Consider the following 26,776-nt stretch of genomic DNA (forward strand, 5'->3'; position numbering starts at 1 on the left):
GGTAAAAATGCTTCTAAATTCGTATCTAATAACAGAAAAATCCTAGTTAAGCAATAAAATCCTCCTTGATCCAAATGGCAACTTTAAAAAAAAAAACAGTAACCAACAATTCTATAAACTCCCTACACAAATAAATTCTGCCAATTGCTATCAAATTCACATTGTCAGATGGCTATGCCATTTTGCCTTATACTAGGGAAAATTTATCATTGCAACAAAGAGCATTTTATTTGAGGACTAAATGAGTAATGATTGCACTTGACGCTAATGCACAGAGGAAATTGAGGAAAGAGGACTGGAAATGTCTGGAGTTTACGCTATCCTTGATAACTACATGCCTTGAATAGTCTAACCCACATCTATCACGCCAGCCTCCACCTCTACAAAGAGAGAGTTATCAAAAACTGAGAGAAGGGATGGGAAAACCATGGAACTTGAGAGTTGGAAGGGATTTTATAGAACTGCTATATTAGCAAAATAATAGTAACAGTATATAGATTAGGAATGTAAGTTTATTAAACAAAGCTCATTTTTAAAATAGCAAAAAGGCTCAGAGTTCTTTGAAATGTATCTATTCCATTGGATTATATATGCAAATTGAGTGAAATAACTACAAGAAAATAGCACTCCTATAATAAGCCATAAAAACCTATGATACTTGCATTTTGATTTATAGACTTTTACCATGTAAGCAGAAACATTGCAAGTAACTGAACTTAGAACTTTTGAAAATGAAAACCATTTACTTTGAAGCAGTGAGATGATATTATCACTAGTTATTAATAGTTTTCCTATTGAGTTGTCTCTAGGTACAATTGTTCCATGAATAAAAATCACAGGAGAATGTGATTTTTATTTATGAGGTAGAGTCTCTCAGAATGCATACTTAGTTTGAGGCTCTAAGAATCTAGCATTAATCTAAACAATCTGGAAAAGGTGAGATGCCTGGGCAGTCAGATGAAATTCTGAGACTGACCTGAAGACTGGCATTTCAACCACCATCATTGTGTGTAAGCCAAGACCTGACCATTCCCACCTTCTAAATATATCTTGAATCGTCCACTTCTCTCTGTTCTCTCTCTTTCACTGCCATCTCCCCTGTTCTAGTTTTTGGTCTACCCCTCAGCAGTGGTCTCTGCCAGGACTCTCAGAATCCATATCAGGTTCCACTTCTATTCTTTTGTACACTCTTTAACCAGAATGTTCTTTAAAAGTAGCAGGTTGCATAAGCCATCCCCCCACTTTTGTATCTTTAATGCCTTCCTATTGCTTTCAAGATAAAGGCAAAAAAGTCCCATGGACTGCAAAGTCTGACTCTTTTTACTCTCTTTTCTGTTCTGCCCACCGTCATTTTAGACTTCTCAACATTCCAAACCAAACTCCTTGCTAACTCCTCTGCAAATGCTTTCCAGCTTTGCCCACCCTTTTCCTGTTACCTCCAGTGCATCCTTTAATTAACTTTGGACCATTAATATTATATGGGGCTGGAACAAATTACCCCATCACATCTCAATTCTTCTATGGAAATATATCCAAAATAATGCTAATCTTTAATATGGTACCATGAAATGCAATACATTTCTAAGAAATGCTTGGCACATTTTCTCTGAATTACTAGTATTATTTGCTAAAGAAACCTTGCAATGACACCACACAAGTACTGTCTCAGGAAAAAAGGAAAACATGGTGCAAGAAAGCATTTTCCAGCTAGTTAGCTGCATGTATTAACATCTTTCATGAGATGTTTGCGGTAGCATCGATAGCACAGGAATTTCTTCCAATATTTGGGACCTTTTTTTTTTAAGGACTCTACATCCTAATCTCTGTCTCTCTGTGTGTATGTGTCTCTCTTCCCTTTCTCCTCCAATGAATTATGCCTAATTCTCAGCTTCTCAGGAATGAGGTCTTTGATCACAATAGGACCGCTCCCAGCAAAGTCAGGTTTCTTTATAATAAGCTCTAAACAGCAACCTTTAACACAATTACAAGGACCCAATGAACCTCAGTCTCCGGGACTTGCTTGTAAACTCCATCAAGGCAGGATGACTACTTTATCTCATTTAGCAGCTTCCCCAGTGCTAAGTAAGCACTCAATAAGTACCTGCTGAGTGAATGACCCTTAGATCCACAAAGAGCAGTGGCTATCAACTTTGAAACTAGCTTCTGTGGCTGTGCTGATGAAGAAGCAATTAATGCCTAGTTTGGCTCCCAAATAGTGGATTCCAGCAAGAGCTGTGCCAGGTGGACCCTGCCAGGACAATATAAGTGCAGGAGAATCCTGGCACAGGAAAGAAGTCTTTCTTTGCATCTTCTTTCAATTCTTATCTTTCCTAGGCCTGTCTAACATCAATTTTCTTTTTCCAAAAGACAATGTGAATCCTAACTTGACCTTTCTCCAAATGGACCCCACTTCTATCAGTGCATGAGCTTGGGCTCATTCCTCAAAAGTACATATAAGTATTTGTATCCTTCCCCTAACTGTTTTACAAAGGATTTACATGAAAGAAAGTGAGATGTTTCAATACATTTTTGAATGAACATATTTTCCCCGTATTTTTTTTTTGAGGTAAAACATATTTATTGACACTGACCAAAACATATACATATATTTCTGAAGAATGAGCTGAAAACATTTCCCGGCTCATTTTCTCACACAGATGCCTATCGCCCTGAAGGCAGGGTGTGTTTTGTGGGGTGCACACCCCGCAGCCAGCTGCACTGGGAGAGCACCTTTGCCTGAACCACAGGGCAGAGCAGTGGAGCAGGTGTCCTGGGTGTGGAGACGAAGCAGCTGAGTGGAGGAGGAATCTACTGGAGTTTCACTATTTACATAAGGTTTGTTGGGTCCGGGCCTCAGGCTTGTGTTAATAGGAGCTGCTGACCTGTGGACTGGAAGCTGACAGCATTAGAACCACTGAGATAGGGAGTCTGGAAAGGACGTGGCCCAGACCCTAAGAGTTGATAACTGTGGCTTCCTGTAGCGCTTTAGCAGGAATGTGAACATTTCTCCTTCGCAAACATCATCATGTCCACACAGAGGTCACCCACAGCTCTGTGGTCCTGTGGGGAAGGTTTTAATTACTACTGACTGATGGCTGGGTTGCATATGTCACATAAGACTGACAGAAGAGCTGAATTAGTGGTAGGTAGGACAATCTGAAAATTCTTTGGGTAACCCACATCTGAGCCAGTACTACTAAAAGAGCTGCAAGTAAATTTCTGTTCCTCTATTCCATCCCGTCACTCCACACTGAGAACACTACATGTGATATTCTACAAAAACCCGCCACTGGTAACTCTTTTGGTCAACTGGTAAATTTTATTTACTCCTAGAATATTGGTTCCTATGGTAACTGCTCTTCTCCCTTAAGCTTCTGACTGGCTATATGACACACCAATTCTGTTTTCTACTACCACTGTGTTTAGCCCTAGATCTTGTCCCCCAAGAAATGTTTACACCTTCACTATTCATTTACTTTAATCCTTGTTATAAACATGAGAAACTGTCAACTGAGATGTTTTAACATGTATGTTTTCCGTTTATTATAATTATCTTAATTAAAAGCACCTTTTAACTGATTTTTCTTACACAATCCCTCAAGCCACATCTACTCGTAAATGTCAAGTGGAATTCTCGGACTGTCAGATTTGTTTCAATTCTGCCATAACTTTTAACCATCTTTCCTATGACTGTTTTTTTTTTTTTTTAATGATGCTAACATCATATTACACCGTGGTGAAGAAAGCTGCTTGATCCTTCCACCATCAACCAGAAGCCTCTGCAGTGGCTGGTGGCTCATAGGCCTTTAAAACTGCTCCAGTGTGAGTCAAACAATAGCTGACAGAAGATCCAGCAGCCAGACTGAAAAGAAATTCCAAATTCTGCCCCAAAGGACTAATAGAACTTAGCAATTTGTTCTTTTTCATAAAAAAAAAAAATACTTGTAGTACCTTTTTGTAATACAACAATAAGCTACCATGTGGATTTCTGCAGAATTCTGGAACAAAGCCAGAGCAACAATAGCTCTTTTTTCTTTAGGAATAAGACCCATATGTCAAAATTTATCTAGAAACCCAATTTGGCTTGCTGCTTCATCATGCTAGGAGAATAACTACAAAATTATATTACTGTTCATTATGTCCAGGGGGACCCCAATTGATTATGATTCGTGCCAGAGTACTACAGTAGCCTCGGCTATGACTACTGCGGTATGGAGATGTGCCAGTTGTGTAATGGTTATGAGTGGATCATAATGCTATACTTGATTTTTGCAAATATTTAATTGACAGGAAACATTCAACAGCCAGTGGAGAGGATCAGCAATCCTCAGTTCTTTTCAGCCTCATCTAATGTATCCACAGATTGAAAGACTATACACACCTGTGTGCGCACTCACGCATAAACACCGATTGTTCTATGACACAGCAGTACTGCCTGGCAAGCCTCCTCTGGGTGAGAAAAGCTGAAATAGTGTCATCAGCTTCAGGGATTTCAGACTTCCTACTAATTTTAGGGTCAAAATAGTAATAACACCTGTGGCATGGCAAGGACTATATCAATTATTAAGAAGATCACAGGGAGAGTTTTTAACATGGTGGCTTTGGCTATACATAGACTCACCTGGCCTGGGGAGTATTCTTTTTAAGATCACATTCATCTCATTCAAGTCAGATTGTCTTAGCTATTACTAATTCTGCTCTTCTGTCAGGCTTATGTGATATATGCAAGCCAACCATGTAAATCTTCGTTCACAAGTAGGGAAACAGGAAACCTAAAGACATCAAGTGACATCCCGAGGCTCTCTCCACAAATTAGTTTCAAAGTGTTATAACCACATTTTCTTGTTCCAATGCAATGTCCTTTCCATGAGACCACATAGCCTGAATACACATTTTTTTTTTAATTCTTTTAATGAACATTCTAGATTCAACTAGTGGGTTAAAATGTGTTTGAAGGCACTGCCATTAAACCAGCTCTGCCATGTTTGGTGAACATAAGTTAAAATTAAACCACTTGAAGGGGTCCTTTCAGCCAGCACTATGCGAGGAAATGTGAGAGACACAAGGATGAGAAAGATGATTCCTTCCTGAAGAATCTACTGTCTCATAGAAAAGATTAAGACAAGAACACACATAACTGACATTAAGAAGACCAAATGAGGAAACAGTGGACAGCCCAGAGGCAGTTCTTTGCGCTGTGATTTCATCTTTCGTACAACCCTGAGAGCAATCAGAAGGGTGACTTAGTCCATGAGATTGACTGGTGGATACTTGCATAGAGGTTCCAGATAGACATACCTGCACATACGTCCTATGAAAGACATAAATAGACAGGCAGATTTTTGTTTCTGTTTTTCTGGAGAACCTTGACTAGTATATACCAATTCATAGAGGTGAATAATAAAACACATGTGTATAAAGAACAGAGATTAAGAAAGGAAAACAGCAATGGTAGTCTTATAGGAACATATGTGTACTATAATCTGCCAGTCAGGTGGAGAACTGTGATGATCTACAGTTAAATCTTCATACAAAATTGACATTTTGGTAAAAAGAAGTATTAATGATAAGGAGTTTTCCCTCATCAGATTTATGCTGGAAAGTTAGTAGAAACCTAATGTCAGAAAGATTAAATTCCAGAATACTGAGATTTGCAAGAAGAAAGAAAAAAGTACAAAGATTAGAGTAAGTTGATTGGAACAAAAAGATAAGAATGTTACAGAACCACTATCCTGGGTTTGTGATGTAACAATAAGAGGTGACAGGAAGAAGGCAGCACTTATCAATTCCTATTTTGCTTTGATTTAATTTTCTCTCTGAGAAGGGTAGAACAAAAATCAAAAAGACTCAAAGTTTCATCTAAAGATGTAAGATAGTAAGAAAACAACATGAAGTCACTTCAAAGAAATTCAAGTTTGCGAGCTTAGACCAATTACATCTTAGGATACTGAAACAATCTGAGGGTGAGTGTGCAGAATCAATATTAGGAATTTCAAGGCATCCCAAAGAACAGGAAAGATGCTGGGAGAATAGAAATGAGTATAGGGTTTGCACAGTTTTTTTTTTTTTAAAGGAAAATATTAGGCTTCCAAAGACAACAAGAAATACTCTCCAAACTGCTGGTATCAATAAATGAACGTATACCAAACTTATCTCTAATACTTAATTTCTCCTTTTATTTATTTCTTTTTTTTTTTTTTTTGGACAGATCAATTAGGCTGTCATTAGGAGAAACATCTCTTGATTTCAAGAAGGCATTTAACTAAGCCCAAGGAAGATCCTTATGAACAAGATCAAGATGGATGTCAACTTGTCTTAATAGTAACTCCCAGAATAATTTACTTGGAACTACCTTATTCAAAAATGTTATCAACAACTTGGAAAGAGACTTCAAATGCAAACTTTTGGACTATTTTTTTCTTATAGCCACAGCAGGAAGGTTAGTTAGTAGTCAGGATGATGATTAAAATTTTGAATTGATTTTGATTGCCCTTAAAGTTAGTCTAAATCCAATATTATTCAAAATCAAATGTAAAGAAGTATTTTATCTTAAAACACGCAAAAAAAATCAAACACCATGTATAAATCAGATAAGACCCATGTTACTAGCAGTTCAAATGAAAGGTGAATTTGAATAGCCATATTATGAACCAATTATGTAATTCTAATTCAATCCACTGTTTCAAATCCTGAGTCTGTTTCAGTGCTAGATTCTTTTACTTATTCCTTAATAAGGTTTCAGTTAGTAAGAAGAGCATTAGGAGGAACAGATACTGCTAAAGTAGACCCTGTGCAAAACATACCTTTCAAAGGGATGAGAGATAGAGAAGAGGGTGAAAACTATGTTTAAAAAGCAAACAATCAAGTAGCTGTACAGTATAGAAACTCGTAGTTGAAGAACTAAAGATTCAGAAAGCCATGAGGGTTGTCACGTGAAGGACACTTGAGAAAACAGGGTGGTGATCTAGAGAGCACGACAGGGTACATATTATAAAAGAGAGGTGCATTCGGCTCCTGAGAGTGAATACTTCCTAAACCTACACCTGTTTAACCATGCATCTCAAAAAGACTGTCCTTCAAATGTTCACATACCTGTCAGAATGCTTCTAGAAGGGTTCTTACATTGGGGAGAATTGTATTCAAAATAAACAACCTCATCTACTAAGTTGTGGCTCTACCCCAACAACTCTCAGACTGGAAGACTTCTGTGGTTCTAAGTTTTTGAAATATCATCTGTTGCAGATACTGATAATTAATGGTACTCTCTGACTTACCTAGGGAAGATGGACTTGTCTTGGGAAACTCCCTTGGCAGCTATAACAGAAGATAAAAGCATTCCTTATAGTTCTCCTTTTATGTACATTGGGCCACTCCAGGGTCTAACCATAGTAAACACAAAGGAAACTTGACAGTGTAAAGGAGCTCTTAAAAAAAACTGACAATACTACTGCTGTTGATCACCTCAAGGAGAAACCCATCATATAAGTTTTCCATTAACACCAGTCAGGGTCACACTAACAGGCATTTTAAATTCACTTACATGTGGCTTGGGGAGACCTAAATTGCTATAGAGAACAATGGCTTATCTAAGTCTTCAGCACCCTCCTCACGTTCAATATATTATTATATTTAATGTGTTAAATATAAGAACATTTGTCTACTCCTTATATTTTAAAAATAGCAACATGAACTGGGATGATCTAGAAAACAAAGTGCCTTTAAAAAATTCACCTCTCCACATAAAGTGACCTCCTGCTGGTAATAAGCAAATGGGCAATGACTCAGAAATACTGTATCAACCATCCTTTTAGTTATTTAGGAACTTTTCACAAGCCTTTCCTAAAGAGATTATTACCATTGTTTGTTGTTTAGGAAAGGAAAAGGAAGGGAGAGCAGGGAAGTCGAAATAAATTAAATGACTTGTTCAGCGTATTCCAGCAGTGTGGCCCAGGGTCTGGACAGAGCACCACCATCAGGCCACACCACTGAGATTCCTCTTCTTTTAAAAAGGATTCACAAATAAACAAGCAAAAAGGATTGTCCTCTAATACTACAAAATTAAGTGCTGTTTTAAACACGGTCTGTATTGCTTCCTATCTGTGTTTCATGACTTAGTCTGATTTCTCCAAAGTAGGGGAAGCACTAGCATTTAAACACATCCCCCACACTCCCCCAAAACAGAAAACATTCCAAATGCTTCGTTTCAATGCTCTTCTCTGTCAGAGCTATGAATACGAATGAAGGAATGCCAAAAATAGGACACAATAGCAGTTATTACAATTATCATTTCTACTGGACATTTCTGCGGCAAATAATACTTGCAAACCACAGCATCATTAATAATGAATGAATCCCGAGTCTAGATAAATTAATAAGAGGCACTTCCTCCATGAAAAGAAACAAAGCAAATAAGCAAGAGTAAAAAAGGTGAACTTCTGCATGCTGTTGTATTCATGGGGGTGTGGTGGGTGGATATTTTCTGTACATTTTCTCCCTGATATAAAATTATATCCTTCTAACTTGTGTCTATTTTTAATAGCCTTTCACTTTACAATGAAGATGCCACTTACAGCACAAGACAGGTAGAACACCACACACCCCTTTCTGCTGCCCATGTCTTGATTTTCCTTTACAGACAAGCCCGGCTTCCTCTCCTCCCATTCACTCCTCAACCCACTGCAATCTGGCTGCCACTCCTTATTACCCCCTGGAAGCCTCTCTGGCCAAAATCGATAATGACCTCTTTGTTACTAAATTCAATGGACACTTTTCTGTCCTCATCCTACCCAACAGCTCTGCAGGATTTGACATGGTTGACCACTCTCTCCCTCTTGAAAGTTTCTCCTCCCTTGGTTTCTATGACAACACCTTCTCCAGGATTTCCTACTCTCCAAGCTTACTTTTCAGTTTATTCTTTCTCTCTTTTTGTTTTCTGTAGTTTGTTTTTTTGCTGCTATCTACCCTTCAAATTAAAGCTCACCCGGAACCTAGCTTAAATTCTATTTTATAACTCCTCTAATATAATCTCACCAATTCTCATGGCTTCAGTTCACAGGCATTTGAAGAAAACTCCCAAGTCCGTTTCTCCAACTGAAAGCTCTCTCCTGATGCTGAGACCTTCTGACCAGCCAAAGGCCTACGGGGCATTTATTCAACGGTGCCAATCACAAAATGTGCCCCTCCAACAGTCTCTGCTTCATCATTATCTACCAAGCAAGCTGGAAAACAACTAGTCACAACTGATTCCTTACCCCACACATTTCGTCACCAAATCCTAATAGCGACTTTCTTAACAGCTCTCTCTTCTTTCCTTTCCTAGACAGCCCCATTATCAGTACTCTTACTTTAAGGTCTCAGTAATTTTTTATCTGAATCATGTCAACAGCCTCTTAATTGGTTCCCTGTCTCTAGACTAACATCCCCTTCACTCCCCCAACCAATCTACCTTGCATGTAAATTTTGTAAAAGCATAAAACTGCACTTGTAAATCACTTCCACACTTTTGTGCAAGATGATCTATATGCTTGCCTCTCCAGCTTCTTCTCTCATTGCTGCCCCTGTCTGCTCTTTTTTGGAGGTTCAAGACTACCCTTGCCAAGTCTTTAATATCTGCAGTTTCTCCTACAGAACTACTCTATCTCCTTCACTCCCACCCCGAGAAAATCTCTCTTCATCTGGCTAATTTCTACTCACCTGTTCTTTGTTACTTATCTTACTGAGCAAAGCCGCATTTATGAACCAGGCACTTTATAAATATTATTAGCTCGTTTTTATTACCTTCATTTTAAAGATGGAAAAAAAAAAAAGAAGAAGCCCAAGAAGGCTAAGGCTAGGCAATGCAAACAGTCAGTGGCAAAGTCACCACCAGGTGATCTGGGTCCAGACAAGCTTAACCACGAGGAAGACCTCTGTTCCCAAGCCCGCCAGCACATAGCTCTTTCATAATGCTTAAATAACTAGTGGATTTTCCTACTCTCTTGCCCATTTTCTCCTTGAAACAACTTCTTAAAGGCAGATACTATATTCTATTCATCTTTAAGTGTCTAACAACAGCTACTGACTATCTAGGAACTAAATATTGCTTCAATGAATGAATAACATAGCTGAAAAGTTCACAATGGATAAGCAAACATTTCTAAAATGTAAACAGGTACCTATTTCTTAAGATAATCATATTTCTTTCATTCTAAGTCACGCCTAGAATCTCTTTTTAAATTTTGTATTTGGCACACTAAAAGTGGAATCTACCATATGAGCCAATAATTGCAGACCTAGGAATCTACCCAAACAACACAAAAACCCTAATTCAAAAGGAAACCTGCAACATCATTTACATAGCTAAGATATGGAAACAAACTAAATGCCTCCAAATAGAAGAATGGATCAAGAAGATGCTGTCTATATACCTAATGAAACACTGCGCAGCAATCAAAAAAGATAAATCCATGCCAGTTGCAGCAACATGCATGAAGCTGGAAGGGATGATGCTGAGTGAAATAAGACAGAAGGAAAAGGATAAATATTGCATAGTCTCACTTATATTTGAAATGTAAAGAAATCTAACTAAGGGTTAGGCAAAACACAACACTTTCATACTGACCACAGATCTGAGGCCTACAGCAAAGGAGGGGGAAAGGAAGGTCAAAACGAAGGAGCGAAGAGAATTCAGAATGAGAGAAATAGACCGTGTGCTAGAAGGTGGGAGAATGACAGGGACTACACTGCAGGGAAGAAGTCGAACACAGTCCAAAAATTAACAGCGATGTAAGAAAACAAAGTAATTAGTAATAATTAAAAAAAATTCTTGGGTTAAAAAATAAAAATTTTGTGTTTTGCAGACACAGAAAAACCAACCAACGAAAAAGGTGATCAGTGTGCTGTTAAGTGAGGGCTACTTTCTTAGAGGGATGTCCTAGATATTAAACTCATTCAAACATTTTCATTTTTTTTTAATGTTCATGTAACATTACAACCAAGAACCCTGTAAGAATCTGTATTGTTGTATTCATTGCTGACCAGCTAGATAGAAAAAGGATCCCACTGTGGAGTATCTTACCATTCCAGTCTGGTGGGCCATAAAGCCTACCAACCTCGAGATACATTGGTAACTTTTTAGAAAGTGTGTCCTTGTGACTACAAGGATACCACATTCTATTAGTGGATGAAACTATATAACAGAGGTTAAAAGTCAACTTGTCTTTTCTGAGGAGTATAGACAGCTCAGATTCATAGCACTTGTGTGAGAAAGCAGTTATATAAAATAAGGACTGCTTGTGAGCTAGCTAAACATCTAGCCTTCTCGGTCAGAGGTCAACAGAGTACCAGCAGAGTACTACTATGTCATTCAGTTGCAGGAGTTTTAAATAGTTGCTGAAGATGCTACAGATTTTCAACAAGAGACTTTGATGTGCCATGAAAGTTCCAATCACCACACATTTGGTAATTCACCACACATTTGGTAATTCCATGACAAGGAAGCACTCTGACTTTGAACTCCATGACTAATCATGATGTTTCCTCATATACACCTCATGCGAAGTAGAATTTGGCATGTAGATGTTGCCCAACAAATATTTACTATGAAGATGTACTAGATTTTAATGCATCTAAGAAAATGTTCTGTGTCCTGTCACACATAAGAACCGCAAACTTATTCTCATAAGCCCAGTGTGACTATATGGCCTGATAACCTGGGGTGGCCCTGGTTCAAGCTGTTGTTCTAACACAATCATTAATAGCACCCCTTTCTCTCCCAAAAGTATCCCTGTTGGTATGATAAAACATAAGGTCATAAATAGGCCTTGTTATATGCGCAGAAGTGGATGTGGTATTAAGAAGTGCAAACTTGGTACCCTCCAGAGGAAGAAAATCATTCTCAATCATATACACGTAAATAAAGCTGGAGATTTGTGACAAATGTCACAAAAATTTCAACTCAGTATTCCCAGTACTGGTGACATAGTAATATTTCTTATATAAGATAAAGGAAACATATATTAAAAAGAAGTCTTCTCTTACCCTTTTCTCAACACTATTGTTTTCCTCTAAAATACGTATCCCTTTCTCCTAAAATCATTGTGAATTTTGGAATAATTTCCAAGGGAAAATGTAATGCCTACATTATATAAAATTATACTCTCGATAAGGCTGAACTATGGGGGTTAAAGTTCCCCAATGGCTAATAGGTGGAACTTGGGGTCAAACAGACCAGTTTTTTCATGTCTCAGCTATATAACCACAAAGTGACACTTTAGTTCCTCTGTGTCTCAATTTTCCCAGTTGTAGAATGGGAGTAGTATTAACAAGACAGTTCTGAGAATTAAATAAAATGATTTATGTAAACAGCTCAGCATGGTTCCTGAAACATAGTAAGTGTTCAATCAATAAAAAATGATGGTGATTAGTTGTTGGGGACCTCATACCAGATTCTGAGCACTGCTAAAGTGTTCTGTGTGGAGGAATACAAATTGTTTCAAATTCCAGAATTTCTGAGTAGAGATGCACTAAAAAGGTCACTAAGTAAAATCCTCTACTTTAGAAAAGAATGTCAAACCCTACATAGGTAAATGACTTGGCTTGTTAATGAGAAGCCAGAAATAAAATGAGACCTTTTTTGCTCTTCTGAATTTTTTTTTTAATTTTTTTTTAAAGATTTATTTATTTGTGCATACAGAACTGGAGTACAGGCCAGAGGCTCAGGGGCGGTAAGAGGCTTCACCAGAGACAGAGTGGGGAACAGAACAGGCAGATCGAAGAAGTACACTGCTGAGGGGAGCAGCGGGTGGGTCAGGAGAGGTCTGCCACACCATGTGGTCACCTCCGGAGCAGGCGGGAATCGAACTCATGCGGAAGCGGCTTTAGATTCTCAGGGTTGTGCTTTAACCCGCTGCGCCACCAGGGAGGGCCAGCTCTTCTGAATTTTATAAAAAAATTTTTTTAAATGACAATTACAGACAAAATATCAGGGTGTATCACTACAAACACATATTCACACTGCATGTCAGAAACTGTACTCTGCTTTGCCCTGAGTAAGTTAAACTGGTGGCGCAGTGGGTTAAAGCACAACACCGAGAAGCTAAAGCCGCTTCCGCATGAGTTCGATTCCCGCCTGCCCCGTAGGTGACCACATGGCGTGGCAGACCTCTCCTGACCCACCCGCTGCTCCCCTCAGCAGTGTACTTCATCGATCTGCCTGTTCTGCTCCCCACTCTGTCTCTGGTGAAGCCTCTCACCGCCCCTGCACCTCTGACCTGTACCTGTCTATATGCATAAATAAATAAATCTTTAAAAAAAAAAAAAGAAAGAAAGAAAGCTTCACAAAGGTAGGCTGTGTCCAGACCTCAGTTTTCTCTTATGTACAGTGGGAATAATATCATGTGATTCACAGGGTTATTGTCAAGATCAAATGAAGTAACATGTAAAAGCACTTAGCACAATGACTCACTGAGATGCCCCCAAGTTTACAGATCTGATAATGATCTCTGTTCTCCCACACAAACTCATCTACAGTGACATAAAATTTCAGCAAATTTTTTCCCACTGCTGCCACTTAAAAAGCATTCTTTGGTTTAGAGCTCAGCCAGGATGTTTTGAAGAAAGCATGGCCTCGATGCTAATGGACTGGCTGTGTTCCAGCATCTTTTTGTTGGGGACTCTCTGAATGTTAAATACAGATCACAGGTGACCCTGATAAAACTACCAAAGAAGGTAAATTTGACATCTTTCTTTCTTATGCATAAAACTCCAGGGAGCTTCAAGGCCCATCAGTAATGGCCAGGGGAACACAAAGGGCAACATGCACAATTCCTTCCAGAACTTCCAGCCCTTCCAACATCATGCATAAAGCATCTGCTTAGAGTCACCTGGACAATGAGAATTTCAGGTCTTCGGGCTCAGGTTTCCGGAGTGAATTTATGAATTCAATTAACGTGACAGAGAAAGCATGCCCACCACCGCAGGCCACAGGGTGAATCCCTGCATCCATTTCTTTGTCTTGATAATCTCAGAGAAACATCAGGTGTAACAGATGTGAATTTCTGTCTCCAAATGAAATAGAACTATATGAAATCTGTGATTAATGTCACAGACTCTCCTGTGAATTCTAGAACACTACCTAGGATGGTGTAGCTTACAAATTGAGTTTCAAGCCCCTTACTTGCCAGGCCCTGTAAAGCTATACAAAATATATAGAGTGTCCACAGTTCCCTGTTTATTTTGCAGCAATCCTCAATCAGTGTATGAGACAACACATCAGTGACTGAACCCCAAGTTACAAGGCAAGTGGAAAACAGGGAACTACAGAATTCAATTCATCCAGGCACCGCAAGCTCTCAGAGAACTCCTTTAATTCAGAAGACAGCGAATGCTTAACAGATATGATTTATGTCTGACTTCTGCCCATAATCACTACATGGAGATTAAAAACAAATATGAAAGCCTCTAAGTTCCATGGGTTCACTGTCTTCCTAACTGCACAGCTTAATGTTAACCTTAAAGCTAACATTTCATAATTTATCTAAATCATTTGCTACATGTACATGGGATTTTTCATGTATGTATTTTATATGCAAATGTCCTCTTAAATGGTTGTTGGTCTTAAAATTATATATGCTGATATTCTTTATACTGACACTGTCTCCTTAACAAGACATTTCTGTGAACATGAATCACAACACAGACTCCTTTCCAGGCAGCCCCCCTCTCCATCTCCTGTGCCTTTTAATGTTACTTCCAAGTCTGGCAGATCAGAATGAATTGCTCATATTTTTAAAACCCTAGAACCTAAAGCTAGGAAGGTCACTAAGTGACCTAAAGTGAGGAAGGTCACTAAGCAATGGAAGGATGGCGTAGAGATGCTCTCCACACACCACCATGGCTCTTAACAAGTTAGAGCTGGGTCTGGGACAAAATGCCAAAGCTCAAGGCTTTCAGCAAGACCAATTCTGTTCTAAGATGAAAGTCCAGGAGGGGCTGGGGTTGGCAGCCATCACAGAGATGCAAGCTAACTTGCAATTTGAGGTTTTCATTACTTAAGATAGGTCAATAGGCCTCCCTGGTGGCACAACGGGTCAAAGCACAACACCAAGAAGCTAAAGCCATTTTTGCATGAGTTCAATCCCCGCCCCAGAGGTGACCCACATGCCACAACAGACCTCTCCCATCTCGCCAACCGCTCCCCTCAGCAGTGTACTTCCTTGATCATCCTGTTCTGCTCCCCACTCTGTCTCTGGTGAATCCTGTCACTTCCCCTGCACCTCTGGCCTGTACCCCAGTTCTGTATGCATAAATAAATAAATCTTAAAAAAAAAAGATAGGTCAATAAACAAAAGGATAATAATCCTTTGTCGAGAAGTGTTTCTTTGTAATTTAGATAACACTGGTTTATAGCATTTGTGTGTTAGAGGTACAGGATCTCCCCCTTCACACCACACCCACCGCCAAGCTATCACCCACAGTCCATCACCACTCACAGTCCATTACCATCGTCCATTATGCTCCCTCCCTTCTTTGTGTCTTTTCGACTCTCCCTCTGGTAACCTCGGTTCTACAGATGGATTTCTAGGATTTGTTAGTAATTCACTTAGCATAATCCCCTCCAGTTCCGTCCATGGTATCACAAATGACACAAGTTTATCATTCTTAATAGCTGAGTAATAGTCCATTGTGTATACATTGTATATACATATCTTCCTGATCCATTCATCTGGTTTTGGTAGTTAAGCTGTTTCCATAGTCTGGCTAATGTAAATAGTGTTGCAAGGGACAGAGGAGTGTATATTTCCCTTTGATTCGTGTTTCAGTATTCACTGGATGTGGCAGAGCCATTTCTGATATCTTGAGAAGCCTCCATACTGTTTTCCATAGGAGCTGCACCAGCTATTGCACATTCCCACCAACAGTGTAAGAGAGTTCTTTTTTCTCCTCCATATCTTCACCAACACATGTTATTTCTGGTCTTTTTATTATGGGTCATTCTCACAGGTTTGTAATGGTATCTGTTTGTGATTTTGATTTGCATTTCCATGGTCAAAAGTGATGATGAGCCAAGAAGTCTTTTTAAAATACATGAGTAAGTAATTCAAGAGGTGTGGGAGGTGGTCTGACAGGAAAAGAATTACTGAGTCTTCCTGCTGTGAGAGGAGTCTTCTGCTCCCATGGGGCAAATTATATGTCTATATTATACTTTCAATGTTAGGGGGTTTATAAGACCACAATCATAGTACTCTCGTCGAGAGTCCCCTGGGGGTTTGGGGAAGGGTGAATGATTAATCACCAAAGAGAACCCTAAAAACTGGACAGAGCTGGTAACCTGATCTAAGAAAGTCTTAGTCATTCACTTAAAAATCATAATCATCTTACAAATGAAGTGAGAACATTTTCCTTCCAACGAAAGAACTTAATGAATGACTCTAAAATGGATACAGGGTATAAAACTGGGAAAGGGAGATCATGATTTCCCTTACCTACGCAATATCTAATGTGGAAGAGGCAAGAGCCAAAACGAAAAGATGTATTACTTTACCCTACTGTTTAAGAAATGAATACAAATTCAGTAGCTTACTGATGAGTTGCACTCATTGGTTAGTTCATAGTTCTGGGGGTGTGGCTGGATTCTCTGCTCGGAGTATCACAGATATAATCAAGGGATAAACCATACTTTCTCATCTGGAGGTTCTAAGGAAAAATTCACTTCAAGCTGGTTCTTGCTAGAGGGTGAATGTGGCTCCCTGAGAAGTTGAATGGGAGTCTTGCTGGCTGTCACCCAGAATCGACTTGTAGCCCTGGCAGCCAACCACATGTATTCTTTGCCACATGGCTCTTTTCATCTTCAAATAAGAAAATATTTCTCATACTTCAGATCTCTGAATTCTTGTCTCTGACATCTACTCCTAGATTTAAAAGGCCCATGAGACTAGGTCAGGTTCACTCAGATCCTCTCCCTGCCTTAAGGTCAACTGATTTGGGACCTTCCTCATGACTGCAAAATCCTTCCACAGCAAGACCTAGGAGACTTAGACTGAAAACCTGTGAGAAGCTGTGTAACTACCAAGGAACAGGTATCCCAAGGGGCATTTTAGAGACAATTGCTATCCGGATTTGGGGTTTTCTATGGGACCATGGCCTCCTTGTTTAGAAAAAGCAGGCAAAGAACCAGTGCAAACCAAAGCACACTCAAAGAAGTGGGTCTTGGACAGTGGCAGAGCTTTCTAGGTTCTTGATTCACAAGGGATTCCAGACTGGGACCAGAAGTGGCACATGTTTGTCTAACCTGCATTCTATGATTACCAAGAGTCAGAAATGAATCTGAAGGGTGCCTGGAACTTTCTGTTCACATAAACTACACCAACACATAGAAAGCACCTAGCAGAGAGCTAAAAAAAAAAAAAAAAATTTGTTGAATAAAAGAACTAAGCCCATTTGGGGGGCAAACATTAATTAACATGAGAATTCACAAATCTAAACCCAGCATACATCTATGTTTTCATCTTCCTTCTGTTTTCCTAAGTTGACAGGAAAATATCCTGAGCTAAGACTTTTCCTCACTCCACTGGAAGTAAACAGGGTGCTTGTGTTCAAGCATGCCAGTGCCAAAGACACTGATGCAGGAGGGCAGTCGGGATGGCTGTAGTGACACCCCCTTTCCCCTTTCCCCCCTGAGCTTCAGTTCAATACCGGCACCCTACTCTAATAACTTAAAATTTTAGGCCTTCGTGGATAAGGGAAGAGAGAAGTAATATCACTTGAACATTTCCTGGGCATCTGAAATAATGTCTTATCCCATGAACTTGTAAAGCTCTCATTCACCCTGCACGTAACAACTCTGAACCCCCTCTTCTTACTGGAACTCTGATCCCAACTTGTTCAGTCCATGATGAGGGACTGTCCTCCCAAACCACCACCTTAGAAAGGCTTTTTTTCTACCCACCTAATTCGTTTTTTGTTCCAGGTTATGTTCTCTGACTTCTCGGGCATTCACACTCTTTGGGGATCAGAGGGAGACTGTGGAGCTTGGGTCTCTCCTACCCAATCAGGTTCTCTTTCCTCCACCTACCAGACCCCTCCGCATCAGACATAATGCAAAACCAGGCAAGCCAACCCACGGGATCTATCCTTATTGACCTGAGGGATTGGAAGCCTGTGTTTTAAAGACAAAAATCCCACTAAGAAAGGCAAGTTCGCAGAGAAATGAGACCAACACCAAATCATGCGTCGCTTTGTGGCATGGCCAGTCTCTCGGTGTGTGCTGCACTATATCAGCGTTAGGGAAAATTAAGTGAGAAAAACATTACAACAGCCCAGGGACACTTCTACCTAAATTTTGTGATTACATTTTAAGTGCTCTCTGTCACAGATATCATAAACTGATTAAATCATTTCATGCCTGACCCCTACTGACTATGCTAAGTGAAAAGAGAGGGCTATTAATAACTACCCATTTCTGACAGCTGCCCAGGGGCAATGCTGCCTTTTGCAGCAGTGAAATGACTCCCCAGCTCACTTACTGAATGCTGAATATTGATTCATATTATGAGTGTTGTCAAACACAGAGTGCAGTGCTGCAGATCCGTGGTGGCAGGTCATCAGGAACAGCATTAGCAAATGTCAGGTCAGGAATCAAAGGCCTGCTGGACTCTTTAGGGATGAGATTTATCGATTCCATAAAACGTGAAACAGATCAAGTACTTGTGATGATGGAAATGGTCGTGGCAGAATGAGGCTGAGCCCGCTCTGATGTAGACCTTAGGACAGATGCAGCACACCAGTGACCACGGAAGAAAATGCTAGAAGTTGGAATGCCCGAGACAAGGACAACAGCAGCTTTGGGCTAAGGAGATTTTAGGGCTAAATGTCAGATCTCAGATGTGAAGTTGGTCAAAGATGTACGTGGTTGTGTGAATTTGTGCATGTGTGTGTACGTGTGTGTATTCTAGCAGTGTAGGTATTTCCTGTGGTCAATTCAAAAAGAATGACATCAGATGCTGACAAATGTTACAATAAAAAATAATTCTCTCTATAAAAGATTCAATTTGCTATTTTGCTAGCATCTCCTTTTGAAGATACTTAAAACATCGCTGGCTTCTGGATTTCCATCATTAGAGTTTTTTTAATCAAATGCCTTTCACATTGTTGCTTCATTTATATTATTCCACAAGGTGCCCATTAAAATTGTGATTGCGGGCCCTCCCTGGTGGCGCAGCGGGTTAAAGCACAACACTGAGAAGCTTAAGCCACTTCCGCATGAGTTCGATCCCGCCTGCCCCGGAGGTGACCACATGGCGTGGCAGACCTCTCCTGACCCGCCCACTACTCCCCTCAGCAGTGTACTTCGTCATTCTGCTTGTTCTGCTCCCCACTCTGTGTCTGGTGAATCCCCTCACCGCCCCTGCACCTCTGGCTTGTACCCCAGCTCTATATGCCTAAATAAATAAATCTTTAAAAAAAAATTGTGATTGCATAATTCCCTTCTCCCCTCTGGATTGATTCCTGATTATTAACAAATACCCTGGACTAGAAGTTACAATGAGGGCTTGTGCTGATATTTGTTCTGCCACTTATTTTGTGAATTTAGGCAAGTCACAACCTCCCTGCATCTCAGTTTCATCACCTGCATAAAATCTATACAAAACCAAAACCTATTTGAGTACTAACTGTGCAAAATCATTTTTATAGAGTCACCCACAGATCACAAATTTCATGACGGCGCGTGCACATGGTACCTGTCTCGTCACTCCTCTAGAGGTTCTCAGTACCTAGTAAAATGATTGGCCTGGACCAGTACTTTACTTTTAATTTAACTAAATAAAAGGTGAAAAAACTCAGACTGTAAAGGCTTGTTAAATTGTATATTGCTTTTATTGTTATGTTTATTTGCTAAGTTTATAGTATTTGGTCTATTATCACTGGAAATGTTTTGGAACTCACATTGCTAATGGAGGTTTGCACAAGCCATACTTTGCTTTCACCTCTGCTAAGAGCAGACCACAAAGCCTTCTTTAATTTTGCCCCATACTGTGAGGGAGTCTCTAGCTCTACATAAGGGAAAGCCAGCAGCTGCTAAGTTCTCATTCTGTTTATTACATTTGAATAGGTAAATGTAAGTTGGTTGTTATCTACAGCTTGAAAGACTTTCTGCTCTCTATAGAAAATTTGCTCTTTTGACCACTATAGGGTAGACTCATTGATGAGCTTTTATCTATGAACACATTTCAGAAAATTAAAACTATCCTTTAAAAAATGAATAACAGCCTGATCATTGTTGATTAGATCACATAAGAACATTTTAAATAGAAATTTATGTATAGTTTGTTTTTTCCTACTTAGATTCTAAATTTTCTTCTGGTAAGAAAAGAAAGGCAGAAAAAAAGGTGTTAGGATCTCATAGCCTGCCCATTAAAGGATCACGCTAGTCTTGTTTTAAATGGGTTGATGAGAGAAAATGAACAGGTGTGACAGGTTACTCAGCTGTTCTAAAATTAAAGATTGATATTTTTCCTCTTGTTCTATTAGCAGACCTTTAGTGACATGTTAGCACTGGATAATGGTTGCAGCAGTTTAAGCCTCATGCTGTGATTTTTAACAGAAAGCCCAGCCACAGCAGCAAACAATGACATCTCCCCATAGCCAGTAACCTAATAAGGAAGCAGTTGCAGCCTTAGGCAGTTTGACTAAACAGCAAGAGAAATCTGACTTCCAATGTACTGACTCCACTTTAAAGACAATGGCCTGGCTTAATTAACACTGTATTCATTTGTAACTCAATCAATTTAGAATTTTGGTCCTTTAACCATTGACTGAAGCTTAAAAAGAAAAAGAAAGAGAAGGCTTAAGCTGCTGAAAATCTCTCTGGATTTGTATAAACAGGCATTTCTGAACCAGCAATAGAATAAGTAACCCTTGACATGTATTGCTAAGTTTACCAAATGTCCAGGTAATTATAAAACCATCTTTTAAATAAGAAGAGCATTTTATTGACTATTTCAAGAATAAATAGGGGCAGTCTCTACTGTACTACCAAAATTGAATTTATTTTCTCATATCACTCTTTGGAGGATATAAAATAAAAACATTAAATCCTGCCCAAAACATATTTTTGCAAATTACTACCTCCAACAGGAAGCTGGTAAATTCTGTATGACAAACAAACTTTGTTAGCCTTATCTTGGCCCCACCCTCTAAAATCAAATTTTAAAAAATGCTAGTTCAATCAGGTTATTCATCTATATTGATTTTCATTTCATAATATATTAGTCCACAAATAAAGTTAATTAAATAAAACAACAGAGTTATAAAGAGAAAAAACATATATAGCTACTGCATTAGATCAAGTATGTTGCATAAATATGTGGTATATATTAGAATTTGTTGCCTTATAAAACCAACCACATCATCTTTCAAAAAAAAACTGAGCTCTGCAAAATTATGTGCTTAAAAAATTACAGGGCTTACATAAAAAGAGGGTTGGGTAAAACCACTCCAAATATTTTAACCAGCGCACAAAAGAAAATAATAAAAATCCTATTAAAAATCCTAGCATAGCTCATCTCTGCTGATATTTACATTTAACAACAAAGTCAATTCTTTGAGGCCTCAAAGCTGGAGGCTGGGCTTCCTTTCTAATTAATGTTTATTTTTTCTGTACTTTAATGAGCAACATTCATTAAAATTAAAGTTATCGACAATCCAGATTGCCGTCTTTGTAGTTTAGGACTTTTTTTTTTTCTTGTGAGGAATATGTTATTTTTCTTTGTTGAAGTAACATTGGTTGATAACACCATACATGATTTAGGGCCAAATGTTCCCATCTCAGATCTATGCACCCCACCTCTATCAAAGGCACCTGAGCTCTTTCCTCTGTTCGCTGGGCCCCTCATTTTTTTTTTTTTTAAAGACTTATTTATTTATTTGTACAGAACTGAGGTACAGGTCAGAGATGCAGAGGGTGAGAGGGGTGAGAGGATTCACCAGAGACAGAGTGGGGAGCAGAACAGGCAGATCGAGGAAGTACACTGCTGAGGGGAGCAGCGAGCGGGTCAGGAGAGGTCTGCCATGCCATGTGGTCACCTCTGGGGCAGGCGGGAATCGAACTCATGGGAAAGTGGTTTAAGCTTCTTTGTGCTGTGCTTTAACCCGCTGCACCACCAGGGAGGGCCCTGGGCCCCTCTCTTTTGAATCTACCCTTACTTACCCTCCCTCCTCTAGCACCCTTCAATCTGCAGTCATATTTCTAGGGTTCTTTCAATTTTGTCAGTTCTTTTGTGGGTTTTTCCCCTCCTCTATATTCCACCTGTTAATAAAATTATGGGATATGTATTTGTTGCCTTATACAACCAACCACATCATCTTTCAAAAAAAAATCCCCTCCCGTTTCCATCCATGATGTCACAAATCGCAAAGCTCATCTTTTTCATAGTTGAGTAGTATTCCATTGTGTGTATATGCCACATCTTAATCCATGGCTCTGTCAACGAGCATTTAGGTTGTTTCTAGGACTTAGCTGCTGTAAATATGCTGTGATATAATTCATTATTTTACTAAAGAGGATGGCTATGCAACCTCATGAGCTGCAACAGTGGCTTACTGTAGTGCAAAGGAATGCAGTTTCTTAAATCTACTAAATGAGCCTCTACATGTCCTAAAGGGAAGCACTTCTGTAGCTGTCCAGCTTTTCTCCTGAGACCTTCATAAAGAGCTGAGGTTTTCTCTTCAACTGGGAGAAAGATATCCCCTCATATTTTCAAAACATTCATCAAAAAAAGGGGGGGAAATTACATATAAACCATGTTATTCCTACTTAGCTCCCCTTTTTACCAACTAATAAGAGATCATTTGAATCAAAGAAACTATGACACATGCACCATGTTCTGTACTTTAGTAAGAAAGGATGCATGGCTTTTATTATGAGGGGTGAGGAACGGAGAAACCATGCTGGTGGCCGTTTATTTGGTCCTTATTTCCTGCACTCCATGAGTTTCCATGATCTCTATCCTGAAACTATCCTGTGCCTGCATTTAGGTCTCGCAAAGTTCCCACCTCTCCCATGAACTCTCCTCTCTCTTCCTCCCTCCTCTGACTTCTTGTATTGCAACCAAGTAATTTAATTCTCTATGCAATGTCTTGACCTATCAACCAAGTTTATCTGTAAGAAAGTTAAGTGTAAGCAAGCTGAGTGGAGATTTTCATTGTCATCTTTCTCTTTTTAAGATTTTTGCAACCCCTAAATGCCTAGTAGTATTAATGCATGCAATAACTCCATAATTATTTGTTCTGGATATTTTTTGCAGATTTCTGAGGGTGTTATACTTGATAAAATAAGAAAATAACACAAATATGCTTTTTGGCAAAAGAAACAGAAAATATAAATCAGAGATTAAGGGGAGGTTGGAGGGGGTGGGGAGAAGGAATGGGAAAGGAAAGAGAATGAAACTTCTTCATGTAGAGCTTCCTATAAACTTTCGGCTTTTGGAAGCATGGCAGCAGTGTGTGTTTTACAATGATAAAATAACACAAAATCAATATGGATGTGGGAAAAACTTAAAATGCAACACAAATTCAAACAGTGGATATACTGTTATTTCAATTAAATTGTATAACTACTCTAAAGTGGCAGTAATTAGAAGGGGGAGGGGTGAACACTAACCCAGGTAACTTTTGAACTCAAGAATTTTGACTTTATACCTTAGTCCAAAGACAAAAGGAATTATACACAAATATTAAGTTCTAAATAGGTTGTTTTTTTGCAGTGTTCATGGGTTAGCAATTCTGAGATTGTTGTTCATATCCACTCTAGGATTCAGCAAATGAGTGAATATATTGGGAATAATGGGCTTTTACTGAACCCAGGTTTCTAATGAACCATGTAGTGTTACAATGATTTTGAAGATATTATATAATATGAATTCATATAAGCAAATGTAATTTTTTTTTTTTAGTTTTGCCTCTTGCCAGGGCCTAAAAGCAGTAACACCCCCATAACAATGACCATATATACAACCCATATTGAAGTATCTAAATAACATTTTCCACAAAAGAGAACCAGTGTCCCTTGGTGAATTGGTTCCATAGCTAGGATAGGTAAAGAATAAAATGATACACTGTTATCTCAGAAAGTAAAAAAGCACAGCTGAGATAACAGGGTAATGTCAAAAGAACAAAAGGATCAGATTTTTTTTTATGTATGCTTACAGAACTGGGGTACAGGTCAGAGGTGTGGTGGGTGAGAGGATTCACCAGAGACAGAGTGGGGAGCAGAACAGTCAGGTGCACTGAAGTATAGTGCTGAGGGGAGCAGCAGGTGGGTCAGGAGAAGTCTGCCGCACCATGTGGGTCAGCTCCCTGGCCAGGGATCGAACTCGCACTGCAGTGGCTTCGTAGAGCTTCATAATGCAGTGCTTTAACCCACTGCGCCACCAGGGAGAGCCGCAAAAGGGACAGATTTAAGGTGTCCCCACAGATCAAATCTGGGACAATTTGAGTATCTGAATAAATAATTAAAATGAAAGATTTTAATTCACTGAATAAAATAAGAACCCACAAATTCATATTGAACTGCATATATGTATACGCATACACATATGTATGTACAAATGAGGGAGGAAATGGGAAGCTATTTCTAACAAGATGTCAAGAAATAAATGTAGAAAGAATGGTTAATATGGGAATAATTCAGGCATGATTCACCAATCTACATTAAAATTGAGAGGTAAAAGTTTGATGGGGAACAGTACATTTAAATCCTCTCAAAGTATCTCTTCATGACTCCTTATTAATCATAAGAGGAAAAACAGTAACTGACAATGGAAAAACTGGAAATCATCACTTTTGTCACCCCCAGCCACAGAATTAACATCACCAACAATGGCACAAGCCTTTATGACGGCACACGCCAATGCTGCTTCCCCGAATATGATGCATCACAATGTGGTATGCCTGGATTTGATAAGAGGGAACAGACGACAATCCAGGCTGAAGAATGATTCAACAAAATAACTGGCTTAGCTCTTCAAGGATGTCAAGATCAAATGAGAATGAAAGACTGAAGAACTGTTCTGGATTAAAAGAGACTAAATGATCCTGAATTGGAGGTTATCAGGTAAATAATAGTTTTGGATCAATATTACATTTCCTGGAGTTGCTAACTGCACTGTGGTTACCTAAGAGAATAGTCTTACTATTAGAAAATTTGCAATGAAATACTTAAGGGCTAAGTCATAGCATTTGCAATTCATTTCTAATATTGTTAGGTAGAAAAAAGGTACAGACATTAAAATATAGAAAGAGTTCATGTATACTTAAACTGAGATGGATATATATACACACATATTTACATAAGTATGAAGATGGGAGGAAGAGGAGAGGGGAGGAAATGTTAAAGTCAATGGAGAAATATATCTAAAGATATATCCAGATAAAGGGAAAGAGTTCCCTTTATTAAAGAGTAAGAATTAAAGTTCCCTTAATTAAAGAGTAAGAAACTTATAAGTTTGAAGCTAAAAAAATTCTTAAAGTACGTGTGTGTATAAATACACTGTGTGTGTGTGTGTGTAAGCATGGCCCAAATTGTATTTTGGAGATCACAGACTATAATCATTTCCCACTGAAAAATTCAGGGATGAAAGATAACTTTGGAGGAAAGACTAGTTTATCAATAGGGAAAGAAAAACCATCAGATATGTAGTTCATGTTAGTGTAAAATGAAAATTTAAAAAAAAAGGCAACCAACCAAATGAGAACCTCAAAGAGCAAAGGGCTTTGAGAGTAGCAATCATTCTTTTAAAAAGAAAAAAGTTATTTTTCAATATTTATTTTATTTATTTATGCATAGAAGAACTGGAGTGTGGGCCAGAGGTGCGGGGATGAGAGGATGTACCAGAGACAGAGGGGAGCAAACAGAACTGGCAGGTCTACTGAAATACACTACTGAAGGGAGCAGGAGGTGAGACAGGAGAGGTCTGTGGCACCGCTGGACTGGGACAGCAATGACACTTAACCCCTAAGCCACCAGGGAGGCCCTGGGAGTATCAATCATTCTATGGCATTCCTCTGAAAACAAGTTATCAGGAAGGAATGAAAATATTCATAGGAACTTTAAGATAACTAAATAACAAGTAAACCACTGGTCCCCTGGTGCCCTAATCATCTGGTACATGTGGTATTGCCATGTTATTTATAGGACACATAGTGTTCATGTTAGATTTGATAAGCCATCTAATCAGACAATGAACTATGTTTTCCTTTTCATAGTAGTTCTACCTTTATGTCTCCTTCCTTTTTTGAGCTTTTCTGATTCCGTTATTCAATAGAATTAACATATCTCTGATTTTTGATACCTCTAATCCCAATCTTATTTAATAGGAACAACTACTTCATTGAGTTATTTTTTTGTTTTCTTTCTATTTATTTATTTGCATCTTCGATTAATGACCAAGTATTTTCTTACCTCTAACACAACACTTTTCTGGTGATTATTTGCCATGTATTTTTTCCTATATTTTTATGTAATTTTTCTGTATTAATCCTATGGACTGCTTTTTAAAATTATTACTCAATTTTAAATGAGAAGAATTTTTTTCAAGACCACCTAGTTGTATAACATTCATGTTGGGAAGGTCCAACACTACAGTGTAACCTGCGGCTGAAGCCAAACATGGCAGCAGGTGGTGCCCCCTGGAGGGGGATGCTGGTGAGGACAGATAGCCCCAGGGGCAATGCTAACAGAGAACTGTTAGAGGTGGAGGAGACTCAGAAGAAACATAAGGGACTGCAGAAGCAACCCCGG

At 39.0% G+C, this 26,776-nt stretch overlaps 1 protein-coding gene across 1 annotated transcript in view; it reads right to left on the minus strand.

Moving 5' to 3' along the window:
• CAMKMT (calmodulin-lysine N-methyltransferase) overlaps window positions 1–26,776 on the minus strand; it is a 299,509-nt gene that overhangs the window by 146,956 nt on the left and 125,777 nt on the right. The window lies entirely within an intron of this gene.

The sequence above is a fragment of the Condylura cristata genome, unplaced genomic scaffold (genome assembly GCF_000260355.1).
Source record: "Condylura cristata isolate star-nosed mole 26May11 unplaced genomic scaffold, ConCri1.0 scaffold00020, whole genome shotgun sequence".
NCBI lineage: Eukaryota > Metazoa > Chordata > Mammalia > Eulipotyphla > Talpidae > Condylura > Condylura cristata.